The sequence below is a fragment of the Mobula hypostoma genome, chromosome 11 (genome assembly GCF_963921235.1).
Source record: "Mobula hypostoma chromosome 11, sMobHyp1.1, whole genome shotgun sequence".
NCBI lineage: Eukaryota > Metazoa > Chordata > Chondrichthyes > Myliobatiformes > Myliobatidae > Mobula > Mobula hypostoma.
Window position 1 is genome coordinate 60,400,586 of NC_086107.1, and position 14,621 is coordinate 60,415,206.

Below are 14,621 nucleotides of genomic sequence, written 5' to 3' on the forward strand. Positions count from 1 at the left end.
AAAGTACAACCTGACTTGTGCAGTCCATTTATCTTTGTCCCTCAGACGTGCTCTTTGTATGTGTACTACCTTGTCACATGTTCTGCAAGTTTCGCATCTAAATCTGCATTGTTTTGGTACATGGAGCTTAGAAAAATAGAGGGCTATGGGTAACCCTAGGTAATTTCTAAAGTAAGTCCATGTTCGGCATAGCATTGTGGGCCGAAGGGCCTGTATTGTGCTGTAGGTTTTCTATGTTTCTATGTGAGCCCCTGCCACAATGGTAACACAATTTATTAGTCCAGGAAGACCTCTATCTAGACATTACAACTTTGTTTATGCTCACTTTCATTCCTGACTGCAACTCAATTGCGTCTCTATCTGCTGTTTCCATTGATACAGCGATTTCAACTGGTCTTTTAAATGTAAGTTGTGTTCAGTTTGGAGCTATTTTTGAATCCTTTCTTGTAAGATTCCACAAACTAAACCATCTCACAGTGCATCAGTAGCCTATCATTGAACTGACGAAGCACTTGCTTATTCCACCACATATGCTGAAACGGACTCTTCTTCCTTTTGATTCCATTTATGAAACCTAAAGCATTCTGCAATCAACAATAGTTTCAGTTCTAAATGTTCTTGAATTACGTCAGATTAGCAGCGAACCTCATTTCAGTTTGTTTGGTTGGAGCTGTCGAACTTTAAGCAAACTGCATGCTCTTCCACCTATTGCACTCAGCAAAACTGGCACTTGTTTATCATCGGCCATTTGATTTTCAAAAAGGCGCCAGCCATTTCTGCTTTTTTAAAATGTATTATTATTATCTCCTGGTACTCACTGTTTATGAACCTGTGAATTCGTCCCTTATCTGCCGTGTTATTAACTCAACTGTCTGGCTGTGCTTTAACAGGTACGTAGTCGTCTCAGGTTCATTTAAAATTTCCTCATCACCACTGTTATGTTTTGTAACTCCAAAACATTAAAACTAATTGAAAGAAAAACATGGAGCCGGGAGATGCATGTTCACGTACTACATGGCAGCTTCATGACATATGACATTCACGTACTTTACATACAGTATAGCCTATAATTAATTATTCAAATAACAAAGAATGCTTACTCAAACAATACATTTACAATATTACTCAAATATTAAATATACAACATAGGTGACTTGATGAGGGAGGTGAGAGGAGCAAGTGATTTAGCTGTAGTTTCAGACGAAATGATGGTAGCTATTTGAAGGAGTGTGGTTGGGGCCATTCAGTGATAGCGCGCACGTTCTCTGGGTCTATGGTTATGCCTTGGGCTGAATAAACAAGTATACTGCTTTGGATACTCTTGTGGGGGATGACCTCCTGGGAGAATGTCACGGTGACTGGGTTACAGGCACTGGGCATGGGTCCGTGGTGCAGAAGGGAAAGAGAGTGAAGAAAGGAGCGGTATTAATAGGGGACTTGATGGTCAGGGGAACAGACAAGAGATTCTGTGGACGTGAACAGGACACCTGAGTGGTACGTTGCCTCCCAGGTGCCAGGGTCAGGGATATCTCAGATCACGTCCACAATATTTTGGAGAAGGAGGGGGAGCAGCCATATGTCTTGGTACATATTGGTACCAATGACATAGGAAGGAAAAGCAATGAGGTCCTGAAAGGAGAATTTGGAGAGCTAGGTAGAAAGCTGAAAAGCAGGACCTCCCGGGTAAAAATTTCTGGATTGTTGCCTGTCCTACATGCCAGCGAGGGTAGAAACAGGACGATTTTACAGATAAATGTGTGGCTGAGAAGCTGGTGCAGGAGGCAGGGCTTTAGGTTCATGGATAATTGGGATCTCTTCTGTGGGAGGTATGAACTGTTTGTTCAAAAGTGACGCGTTGCACCTGAACCCAAGGGGGGACCAATATTCTCGTGCGCAGGTTTGTGAAAGCTGTTGGGGAGGGTTTAAACTAACTTGGCAAAGGGTTGGGAACCAGGATAGGACGGATGGTAAAAATGTAGATAACGTGCAGTCAGATTGTCAGGAAGGGCAGGCAGGTGATGGGACAAGCCGTGTATCAAATCATTAGGGATGCAGAATCAGAAAGGATAGCAAATAGGGTACTCAAGGTGTGGTATCTAAATGCGCATAGTATAAGAAATAAGGTGGATGATCTTGTTGCAATATTACAGATTGCCAGGTATGATATTGTGGCTATCAGTGAATTGTGGCTGAAGGATGGTTGTAGTTAGGAGCTGAATGTCCAAGGTTACACGTTGTACTGGAGGGATAGGCAGAGGGGTTGGTGTGGCTCTACTGGTAAAGAATGGCATCAAATCAGTAGGAAGATGTGATATAGGATGGGAAGAGGTTGAGTTAAGAAACTGCAAGGGTAAAAGGACATTGATGGCAGTTATATACAGTCCTCCCAACAGTGGCTGGGAGGTGGACCATAGGTTACACCAGGAGATAGAAAAGGCGAGACAAAAGGTCAATGTTATGGTAGTCATGGGAGATTTTAACGTGCAGGTCGATTGGGAAAATCAGGTTGGTAATGGATCTCAAGAGAGTTAGTTTGTTGAATGCCTAAGAGATAGCTTTTTAGAGCAGTTTGTCGTTGAACCTACTAGAGGATCAGCTGTACTGGATTGGGTGCTATGTAATGAACCAGAGGCAATTAGGGAGCTTAAGATAAAAGAACCCTTAGGAACCAGTGATCACAATATGACTGTGTTCAAATTGAGATTTGATTGGGAGAAAGTAAAGTCTGATGTAGCAGTATTTCAGTGGAGTAAGGGAAATTACAGTGGTGTGAGAGAGGAGTTGGCCAAAGTAAATTGGAAGGAGCTACTGGCAGGGATGTCAGCAGAATAGCAATGGTATGCGTTTCTGGGAAACATGAGGAAGGTGCAGGAGGTGTGTAATCCAAAAATGAAGAAATACTCAAATGGTAAAATAGCACAACCGTGGCTGATAAGGTAAGTCAAAGCAATTGTAAAAGCAAAAGAAAGGGCATACAACAAAGCAAAAAATAGTGGAAAGATAGAGGATTGGGAAGTTTTTAAAAACCTACAGAGAGCAACTAAAAAATCATTAGAAGGGAAAAAATGAAATATGAAAGCAAGCTAGCAAATAATATCAAAATGGATAGTAAAAGTTTTTTCAAGTATGTTAAAAATAAAAGAGAAATAAGAGTGGATATAGGACTGCTAGAAAATGAGGCAGGAGAAATAATAACAAGGACAAGGAGATGACTGATGAACTAAATGAGTATTTTGTGTCAGTCTTCACTGTGGAAGACACCAGCAGTGTGCCTGATGTTGTAGTGTGTGAAGGAAGAGAAGTGGGTGCAGTTGCTGTTACAAGAGAGAAGGTGCACAAAAGGCTGAAAGACCTGAAGGTACATAAGTCACCTGGACCAGAGGAACTGCATGCTAGTGTTCTGAATGAGTAGCGGTAGAGGTTACTGAGGCATTGGAGATAATGATCTTTTAAAAATCATTGGACTCTGACATGGTGCCAGAGGACTGGAAAATTATAAATGTCAGTCCATTCTTTAAGAAAAGAGGAAGGCAGCAGAAAGGAAATTATAGACAAGTTAGCCTCACCTCAGTTGTTGGGAAGATATTGGAGTCAACTGTTAAAGATGAGGTATGGAGTACTTGGTGACACGGGGCAAGATAGGATAAAGTCAGTATGGTTTTCTTAAGGGAATATCTTGCCTGACAAACCTGTTGGAATTCTTTGTGGAGATTACAGGTAGGAATGATAAAGGGGATGCAGTGGATGTTGTATATTTGGACTTTCAGAAGGCCTTTGACAAGGTGCCACACATGAGGCTGCTTACCAAGTTAAGAGCGAATGGTATTACAGGAAAATTAATGGAGTGGTTAGAGCATTGGCTGATTGGTAGGAGGCAGCAAGTGGGAATAAAAGGATCCTTTTCTGGCTGGCTGCCAGTGACTAATAGTGTTCTGCAGGGGTCGGTGTTGGGACCGCTTCTTTTTATGCTGTATATAAGTGATTTAGATGACAGAGTAGATGGCTTGGTTGCCAAGTTTGCAGATGATAAAAGATTGGTGGAGGGGCCGGCAGTGTTGAGGAAATAGGTAGGATGCAGAAGGAATTAGACAGATTAGGAGAATGGACAAGAAAGTGGCAAATGAAATACAGTGTTGGAAAATGTATGGTCATGCACTTTGGTAGTAGAAATAAATATGTGGACTATTTTCTAAATGGGGAGAAAATCCAGGAATCTGAGATGCAGAGGGACTTGGGAGTCCTTGTGCATTTCAAGAGGTCTAGAATACAAGAACAAGGGTGTGATGCTGAGGCTATATTAGGCACAATTTTGGGCCCCTCATCTTAGAAAAGATGTGCTGGCATTTGAGAAGGTTCAGAGGAGGTTCACTAGAATGATTCCAGGAATGAAAGGGTTATCATACGAGGAGCATTTGATGGCTCAGGGTCTGTACTCACTGGAATTCAGAAGATGAGGGGTGATCTCATTGAAACCTTTCAAATGTTGAAATGCCTAGACAGAGTAGATGTGGAAAGGATGTTTCCCATGGTGGGAGTGTCTAGGACAAGAGGACACAGCCTCAGGATAGAGGGGCGCCCTTTCAAAACAGAGATGTGGAGAAATTTCTTTAGCCAATGAGTGCTGAATTTGTGGAAATCATTCCCACATGCAGTGTGGAGGCCAGGTCGTTGGGTGTATTTAAAGCATGGATTGATAGGTTCCTGTTTGGACATGGCATCAAAGGTTACAGGGAGAAGGCCGGGAACTGGCATTGAGGAGGAGATATAAAAAAAAATCAGCCATGATTGAATGGCGGAGCAGACTCCATGGGCCAGATGACCTAATTCTGCTCCTATGTCTTATAGTCTTATGGAAAGGATGTAACCCAGGAAGAAAATGATTAGGGCGTGGAACTGGCATTTTTTTTTAGCTTGCAGTACAGTTGGTTTTTGAGGGGATGCTGAACAACTGAATAGACGTGACAGATGTGGTCTTGGGGATCCTTGGAGAAGATCAGGATGTCATTGAGGTAGATAAGCATGTATCTGTGTAGCATGACTTGAAGGATTTCATTAATGAATATTTGGAAAACAACTGGACTATCGGAATGTCTGAATGGTGTCACCAAGTATTCGTAGCAGCCAGTGGGTGTTATAAATGACACCTTCCACTCATCCCCCAGCAGAGGCAGGGAGGTGTGTTCCATAGTTCAGGCTCTATAGATCCAGTTAGGTGAAGAACTGGGTCCTGGGAACTACGGAGTGTTTCGAATGAGCTAAACTCAAGGGGAGAGGGTATTGGTTCTTAATAGTGGTTTTGTTGAGTCCACAGTCGTCACCGCAGGGAAGGTTGCCTGCTGCATCAGAATTCACCAGCACCTCCTGTGCACGTAGAGCCTTCAAGGTGCAGAGGAGGACAGAGAGAGTGAGTCAGGCTATGGTGCTCGAATGAGGGGCTGGGGGAGAAGTTAGCAGACAGAAGGCCTGATGGTGCCATTTCCCAGACACGTTGGGCATTTGATGAGTTGGCGGTCGGCTGCTCTGCAGTTTCTCCACCAACATGCACTCTTGAGGCATTAAGGGAGCTCTCCCTAACTGCATAGGTTCTGGAGGCATTGCCAAGGATGGTCATGCAGCCTGAAATGGTTCTGGGAATGGAAATGGGAGCCTGGCTGATGATCTGGAGGGTTGTTCCTTAAGAGACATCAGTATGGAGGGTAGAGTGATGAGGCTTTCAAGGTCGGTGGGCATTTCCTGGGTAGATACCTTGTCTGTCAAGGCCATGATGGTAATGGGCTCCGCTGCAAGGGTCCTGAAATTCATGGTGTAATACAGCACTTGTAAGCCTTGATGCAGGCAAAGTATCAGATCCACTGTCCCTCTTCCACTTCCCAGATGGTTGAATCTCAGCACTGAAATCTTATCTGTTGCAAATGGGATCTTGTTGCCCCAGGTCAGAGTTCTCCCAGTCAAGAGAGGCGATGGAGGCAGTCTTGGTTTGGACCATAAATGTGGAGAAGGCTGGGGCTCAAAATGCAAGGCACACTGGGGCAGGATCAGTTTGAGGTTCCATCGAAGCCCTCAGACACTTCAGCCCTCCAGGGATCCGAGGAAGGAGGCTGACTTGCTGTATTGAGGCCGAGAGTTGGTTGAGAGTGGCAAGAAGATGGTCAATGGTTTCCTGCTGCTTCTGGATCTTGTGTCCATGTCATCGGGTGAGTTGCCTTAGGCAAGCAAAATCTGCTGGGAGAAGCACTGGTTCACTCATCCTATCAGAAAATGTAGAGGCGTTTTGACTGAAAAGCAAAGCAGCAGAGACAATTTAATGGTGAGTGATAACTTTAATAACTTTGCAAATGGGGTCTTATTGTCTTAGTTAGCTGCAGCCCAGGTTAGTGTTTGCCCAACAACAACGAACAACAAGCAGCCACAAAACAAGAGAAAGGCAACAAGATAACTAAAGGCTAAGAGCAACTGGTTGAGTCCAGCTGGTTCGATGAGTAAACAAAGGGCTGCGGATTTGAGCTGGGTTTAAATAGGCTGCAGGTAATGAGTTGTGAATGAGTGACAGGTGATTCCTGTTAGTTGGGTGAAAGCTGGGTAGGCCTGATAGATATCCAAATAGTGTGCTTCTAAGCAAAATTCTGAAAATTTAAAACAACTTTCTAAGATTTCTTATTTTGTATTATGCATGTACTTTCATTTTTGACAGTCTTTAGGACTGCTGCTGCTTCTTGTTCCCACCCCACTTTTAAGCGGAGTGAAGTCTGCATGTATGTGAATTCTTTGAATTCCTTTCACACTCACACCAACTACCACATGGAACTGAGAGAGCGAGGTTTGGGTTCAGTGGCAAGAAGGTCTAAGATAACTGGAGATCAGGTGAATTTATGGAATTCATTTCATTTATGGAAGTCCACAGTCCAAATTAAGTAAAATATTTAAGAAGGAAACAGAGACTTTTCTCGATGCAAAGGCACGGAGGAATATGACGAGTGTTTAATATTGAAATGGATCACATTGAATACTAAGTAGGCATGAGGCGCTGAATGGTTTATTTATTTCTATAACATAAATTATTTATGTTATGAGATTAAGGGAGCTAGGGCTTTACTCTTTGGAGAGAAGGAGGATGAAAGGAGACATGATAGAGGTGTACAAGATATTAAGAGGAATAGATAGAGTGGACAGCCAGTGCCTCTTCCCCAGGGCACCACTGCTCAATACAAGAGGACATGGCTTTAAGGTAAGGGGTGGAAAGTTCAAGGGGGATATTAGAGGAAGGTTTTTTACTCAGAGAGTGGTTGGTGTGTGGAATGCACTGCCTGAGTCAGTTGCGGAGGCAGATACACTCGTGAAATTTAAGAGATTATTAGACAGGTATATGGAGGAATTTAAGGTGGGGGGTTATATGGGAGGCAGGGTTTAAGGGTCAGCACAACATTGTGGGCCGAAGGGTATGGACTGTGCTGTACTATTCTATGTTCTACGTAACCCTACCACCAAATTAGGGGATCAACTCCAATAGGAACACTGGATACAGGACTATTCGCATCCCAGCTGCAGCACTGTAGACTGGTGGCCCATCCAAGAGTGAGGGCATCATTGCAGGAATTCCTTTGGGCACTAGGCTGTTAAGCCATGGATAGCAGTTTCATCAACAACCTTCTTTCCTAAGGTTGAACTCATGACCTCTACCATAAAAAAGACAAATGCAGCAGATGCAGGGGAGTGCTACCAACTGCAGATGCCCTCCCAAGTCCCATACCCTCCTGACTTACAAATATCACCGGTGCTAATGATAAACACATTTTTTTCTGCAGTTAGTTGCCTTGAGCATTTAAAACCACAAAATAAAAACAATGAAAAACATCTAAGATGGCAGAATTATTATATTTAAGACTGAACAGCCAATATTGAAATTATATCATGACATTTGAAATTATGTTTACATAAAGAGATATAATTAGGGAACAACCATATGTTTAAAAACATTTGAAGGCCACAGTGTATTGATCACCTTTTAAATACTGTAGTGGGAAGGATTTACAACGGGTTTCAAAGTTGGTAACCTTTTTGACTTACAGCTGAAAGTCAATTGTTCTGTATTTCATCAGTACACGAAGTACCACTTCAGTATAGCTCTCAAGCCTGTCTGAATTTCAAGCTGTTCTGCCTTGCTTAGCGAGGTTTTAAGTTTGAAGTAAATTTATTATCAAAATATTATATATATGTCACCCAATACTACTTCGAGTTTTGATTTCTTGCAGGCATTCCCAGTAGCACAAAGAAATACAATAAAATCAGACTACACATGAAGACCAACAAACATGATGTGCAAAAGAAGGCAAACTGCAAAGAAAAATAATAATAAATAAATAAGTAGGTAAATAATACAGTGTTGTAGCATCTGTGAATGTGAGTCCATAGGTTGTGGAATCAGTTCAGAGTTGAAACATAGAACATAGAAAACCTACAGCATAATACATGCCCATCGGCTCACAATGCTGTGCTGAACATGTACTTACTTTAGAAATTACCTAGGGTTACCCATAGCCCTCTATTTTTACAAGCTCCATGTACCTATCCAGGAGTCTCTGAAAAGACCCTATTGTATCTGCTCCATCACAGTTGCCGGAAGCCCATTCCACAAAACTGCCCTTTCATGGCAGCCATTTCAGCACCGGGAAAAAAGCCTCTGACTATCCACATGATCAGTGCCTCTCATCATCTTAAACACCTCTATCAGGTCACTTCTCATCATCTGTCACTCCAAGGAGAAAAGGCCAAGTTCATTTAACCTATTCTCATAAGGCATGCTCCCCAAACCAGGCAACATCCTTGTGTATCTCCTCTGCACCCTTTCTATAGTTTCCACATATTTCCTGTAGTGAGGTGACCAGAAATGGACACATTACTCCAAGTGGGGATCCTACACAGCTATAACATTACCTCTTGGCTCTTGAATTCAATCCCATGGTTGATGAAGGCCAATACACCGTGTGCCTTCTTAACCACATAGTCAACCTGCGCAGCAGCTTTGAGTGTCCTATGGACTCGGACCCCAAGATCCCTCTGATCCTCCACTCTGCCAAGAGTCTTACTATTAATACTATATTCTGCCATCATATTTGATCTACCAAAATGAACCACCTCACACTTACCTGGGTTGAACTCCATCTGCCACTTCTCAGCCCAGTTTTGCATCTTATCGACGTCCCACCGTAACCTATGACAGCCTTCCACACTATCCACAACACCCCCAACCTTTGTGTCATCAGCAAATTTACTAACCCATTCCTCCACTTCCTTATCCAGGTCATTTATAAAAATCACAAAGAGTAGGGTTCCCAGAACAGATCCTTGAGGCACACCACTGGTCACCAACCTCGATGTAGAATATGACCCATCTACAACCACTCCTTGCCTTCTGTGTGCAAGCCAGTTCTGGATCCACAGAGCAATGTCCCCTTGGATTCCAGTCCTCATTACTTTCTCAATAAGCTTTGCAATGCAGTACCTTGTCAAATGCCTTTCTGAAATCCATATGCACTACATCTTCTGCGCTACCTTCATCAATGTGCTTAGTCGCATCCTCAAAAAATTCATTCAGGCTCGTAAGGCACGACCTGCCCTTGACAAAGACATACAGACTATTCCTAATCATATTATATGCCTCTCCAAATGTTCATAAATCATGCCTCTCAGGATCTTCTCTGTCAACTTACCAACCACTGAAGTAAAACGCACTGGTCTATAATTTCCTAGGCTATCGCTATTCCCTTTCTTGAATAAGAGAACAACATCTGCAACCCTCCAATCCTCTGGAACCTCTCCCGTCCTCATTGATGATGCAAAGATCATTGCCAGAGGCTCAGCAATCTCCTCCCTCGCCTCCCACAGTAGCCTGGGGTATATCTTGTCCGGTCCCGGTGACTTATCCAACTTGATGCTTTCCAAAAGCTCCAGCACACCCTCTTTCTTAATGTCTATATGCTAAAGCTTTTCAGTCCACTGTAAGTCATCCCTTCAATTGCCAAAGTCCTTTTCTGTAGTGAATACTGAAGCAAAGTATTCATTAAGTACCTCTGCTATCTCCTCCGGTTCAATAAACACTTTTCCACTGTCACACTTGATTGGTCCTATTCTCTCATGTCTTATCTTCTTGCTCTTAACATACTTGTGGAATGCCTTGGGGTTTTCCTTAATACTGCTTGCCAAGGCTTTCTCATGGCCTGTTCAGGCTCTCCTAATTTCACTCTTAAGCTCCTTCCTGCTAGCTTTATAAGTTTCTAGATCTCTATCATTACCTTTTTTTTTGAACCTTCTGTAAGCTTTGCTTTTCTTTTTTTCTTGACTAGATTTTCAACAGCCTTTCTACACCATGGTTCCTGTACCCTACCATCCTTTCCCTGTCTCATTGGAACATAGCTATGCAGAACACCATGCAAATATCCACATTTCTGCCGTACGTTTCCCTGAGAATATCTGCTCCCAATTTATGCTTCCAAGTTCCTGCCTGATAGATTCTTATTTTGCCTTACTCCAATTAATCGCTTTCCTAACTTATCTGTTCCTACCCCTCTCCAATGCTATGGTAAAGGAGATAGAATTGTGATCACTATCTCCAAAATGCTGTCCCACTGAGAGACCTGACACCTAATCAGGTTCATTTCCCATTACCAGATCAAGTACAGCCTCTCCTCTTGTAGGCTTATCTACATATTGTGTCAGGAAACCTTCCTGAACACACCTAACAAACTCCACCCCATCTAAACCCCTCGCTCTACGGAGATGCCAATCAATACTTGGGAAATTAAAATCTCACGCCACGACAACCCTGTTATTATTACACCTTTCCAGAATCTGTCTCCCGATCTGCTCCTCAATGTCCCTGTTACTATTAGGTGGTCTATAAAGAACACACAGTAGAGTTATTGTCCCCCTTCCTATTCCTAACTTCCACCCACAGAGACTCTGTAGACAATCCCTCCATGACTTCCTCCTTTTCTGCAGCCGTGACACTATCTCTGATCAGAGATGCCATGCCCCAACCTCTTTTTCCTCCCTCCCTGTCCTTTCTGAAACATCTAAAGTCTGGCACTCTAAGTAGCCATGCCTGCCCCTAAGCCATCCAAGATTCTGTAATGACCACAACATCATAGCTCCAAGTACTGATCCACACACTAAGCTCATCCGCTTTGTTCATGATACTCTGCATTAAAATAGTGGGAGGAGGGAACGTCGACTCAGGCCATGAGAGGCCTGCATTGGGAATTTTCATGCCTTACAAGGCGAGATTGGAAGTCTGTGTGGGGCGCCACTCCTCGCTCAGACGCTGGAGCAATGTGTGGTTAAGTGCCTTGCTCAAGGACACAAACACGCTGCCACGGCTGAGGCTCGAACTAGCAACCTTCAGATCACTAGACAAATGCCTTAACCACTTGGCCACCTGCCCAACACAAAATAGATACATCTCAAACCATAAGTCTGAGTGTATCCTTTATCTATCACCTGCCTATCCTCCCTCTCACACTGTCTACAAGCTTTCTCAATTTGTGAGCCACCCGCCCCTTCCTCTGTCTCTTCAGTTTGGTTCTCACTCCCCAGCATTTCTAGTTTAAACTCTTCCCCAACAGCCTTAGCAAACCTTCCTGCCAGAATATTGGTCCCACTTGGATTCAAGTGCAACCCGTCCTTGAGGTGAGTGAAGTTATCCATGCTGGTTCAGGAACCTAATGATTGAAGGATAATAACCTAGTGGTGAGGGAACTAACGTTCCTGTATCTCTTTCCCGACTGTAGCAGCAAAAAGAGAACATAGCCTGGATGGAGGGGGTCCTTGATGACGGATACTGCCTTCTTGTGGCAGCACTCCTTGTAAATGTACTGATTAGTGGGGAGGGCTTTTCCTGTGATGGACTGGGCTTTTTCACCACGTTTTGTAGACTTTTACATTCCAGGGCATTGGTGTTTCCAAAGCAGGCTGTGATGCAATCAGTCAGGATACTCTCCACCATGCATCAATAAAAGTTTGTCAAAGTTTTGCATGACATGTTGAGTCTGTGCAAACTTCTTAGAAAGCAGTGTCACAGTCATGCCTTCAGTGTAAGTTATGATGGCATTTACATATTGGGCCCAGGACAGATCCTCTGATATGATAATACCAAGGAATTTAATGACCCTCTCCATCTCCAATTCCCTAATGAGGACTGGCTCATGGACATCACATTTCTTCCTCTTCCAGTCAATAATGAGCTCTTCGGTTTTGCTGACCTTGCGTGAGTGGTGGTTGTTGTGGCACCATTCAGCCAGAATTTCAGTCACTCTCCCATTTGCTGATTCATCATCACCTTTGATTCAACAAGCAGTGGTGTTTTCAGCAAACTTAGATGTGTCATTGGAGCTGTACCTAGCGACACAGTCATAGGTATAAAGTGAGTAGTTTGCCTTGCGTTGAGTATGTCCTCAAATTACAGAGAGGTAAGATATTCTTCTCCACAGAATGTGGAACGTGGCCACTGAACTACTGGCTCTAAGTATCTCTATGCTTTTCATGTGGTATTGTGTGTCAGAGAACAGCTTGTAGTGTATGGGAAAACAAATGCTATTTCACAATATTAAGAATTAAGGGCAATGACGTGGTTTGCAGGTAATGAAGAAATGTGATAAAAGTTAATATTTTCTCTGTTGTTTACCAGTCAAGAGGTATAGTTTTACATAGTTTGTGAAGTTTGAATAAAAACAGAACAGTTTTTTAGCAGATAGCTGATCTGACCAGATTTGTTTATAGAGACATTTGAAGCAGAAAAAACAGCAATATTACAGGCTTTAACCAAGTTCCCAGAGAAGGAAAGAAAGAATGAAATGAATGGTTAATAATTAAGTACTTCTGCTATCTCCTCCAGTTCCATTCACACTTTTTCACTTTCACTCTAGATTGGTCCTATTCCTTCACATCTTACCCTCTTGCTCTTAACATACTTGTACAATGCCTTGGGGTTTTCCTTAATCCTGCTCACCAAGGCTTTCTCATGGCCTCTTCAGGCTCTCCTAATTTCATTCTTAAACTCCTTCCCGCTAGCTTTATAATTTTCTAGATCTCTATCATTACATATTTTTTTGAATCTTCTGTAAGCTTTATTTCCTTGACTAGATTTTCAACAGCCTTTGTACATCATGGTTCCTGTACCCTTCCATCCTTTCCCTGTCTCATTGGAACATACCTATGCAGGATTCCACGCAAATATCCACATTTCTCTGAGAACATCTGCTCCCAATTTATGCTTCCAAGTTCCTCCCTGATAGATTCTCATTTCCCCTTATTCCAATTAAACGCTTTCCTAATTTATCTGTTCCTACCCCTCTCCGATGTTATGGTAAAGGAGATAGGATTGTGATCACTGTCTCCAAAATGCTCTCCCACTGAGAGACCTGACACCTGACCAGGTTCATTTCCCAATACCAGATCAAATACAGCCTCTTCTCTTGTAGGCTTATCTACATATTGTGTCAAGAAACTTTTCTGAACACACCCAACAAACTCCACCTCCTCTAAACCCCTCTCTCTAGGGAGATGCCAATCAATATTTGGGAAATTAAAATCTCCCATCATGACAACCCTGTTATTATTACACCTTTCCATAATCTGTCTCCCTATCTGTTCCCCGATGTCCCTGTTACTATTGGGTGGTCTATAAAAAACACACAGTAGAGTTATTGACCCCATTCCTGTTCCTAACTTCCACCCACGGAGAATCCGTAGACAATCCCTCCATGACTTCCTCCTTTTCTGCAGCCGTGACACTATCTCTGATCAGCAGTGCCATGCCCCAACCTCTTTTGCCTCACTCCCTGTCCTTTCTAAAACATCTAAAGCCTGGCACTCTAAGTATCCATTCCTGCCCCTGAATCATCCAAGTCTCTGTAATGACCACAACATCACTGCTCCATGTACTGATCCATGCTTTTAGCTCATCTGCGTTGTTCATGATACTCCTTGCATTAAACACATCTCAAACCATGTCTGAGGGTATCCTTTCCTATCATCTGCCTATCCTCCCTCTCACACTGTCTACAAACTTTTTCAATTTGTGAGTCAACTGCCCCTTTCTCCATCTCTTCAGTTTGGGTCCCACCCCACAGCATTTCTAGTTTAATCTCTCCCCAATAGCCTTAGCAAACCTCCCTGCCAGGATATTGGTCCCACTTGGATTCAAGTGCAACCCGTCCTTGAGGTGAGTGAAGTTATCCATGCTGGTTCAGGAACCTAATGATTGAAGGATAATAACCTAGTGGTGAGGGAACTAATGTTCCTGTATCTCCTTCCCGATTGTAGCAGCAAAAAGAGAACATAGCCTGGATGGTGGGGGTCCTTGATGACGGATACTGCTTTCTTGTGGCAGCACTCCCTGTAAATGTACTGAATAGTGGGGAGGGCTTTTCCTGTGATGGACTGGGCTTTTTCACCACGTTTTGTAGACTTTTACATTCCAGGGCATTGGTGTTTCCAAAGCAGGCTGTGATGCAATCGGTCAGGATACTCTCCACCATGCATCAATAAAAGTTTGTCAAAGTTTTGCATGACATGTTGAGTCTGTGCAAACTTCTTAGAAAGTAGTGTCACAGTCATGCCTTCAATGT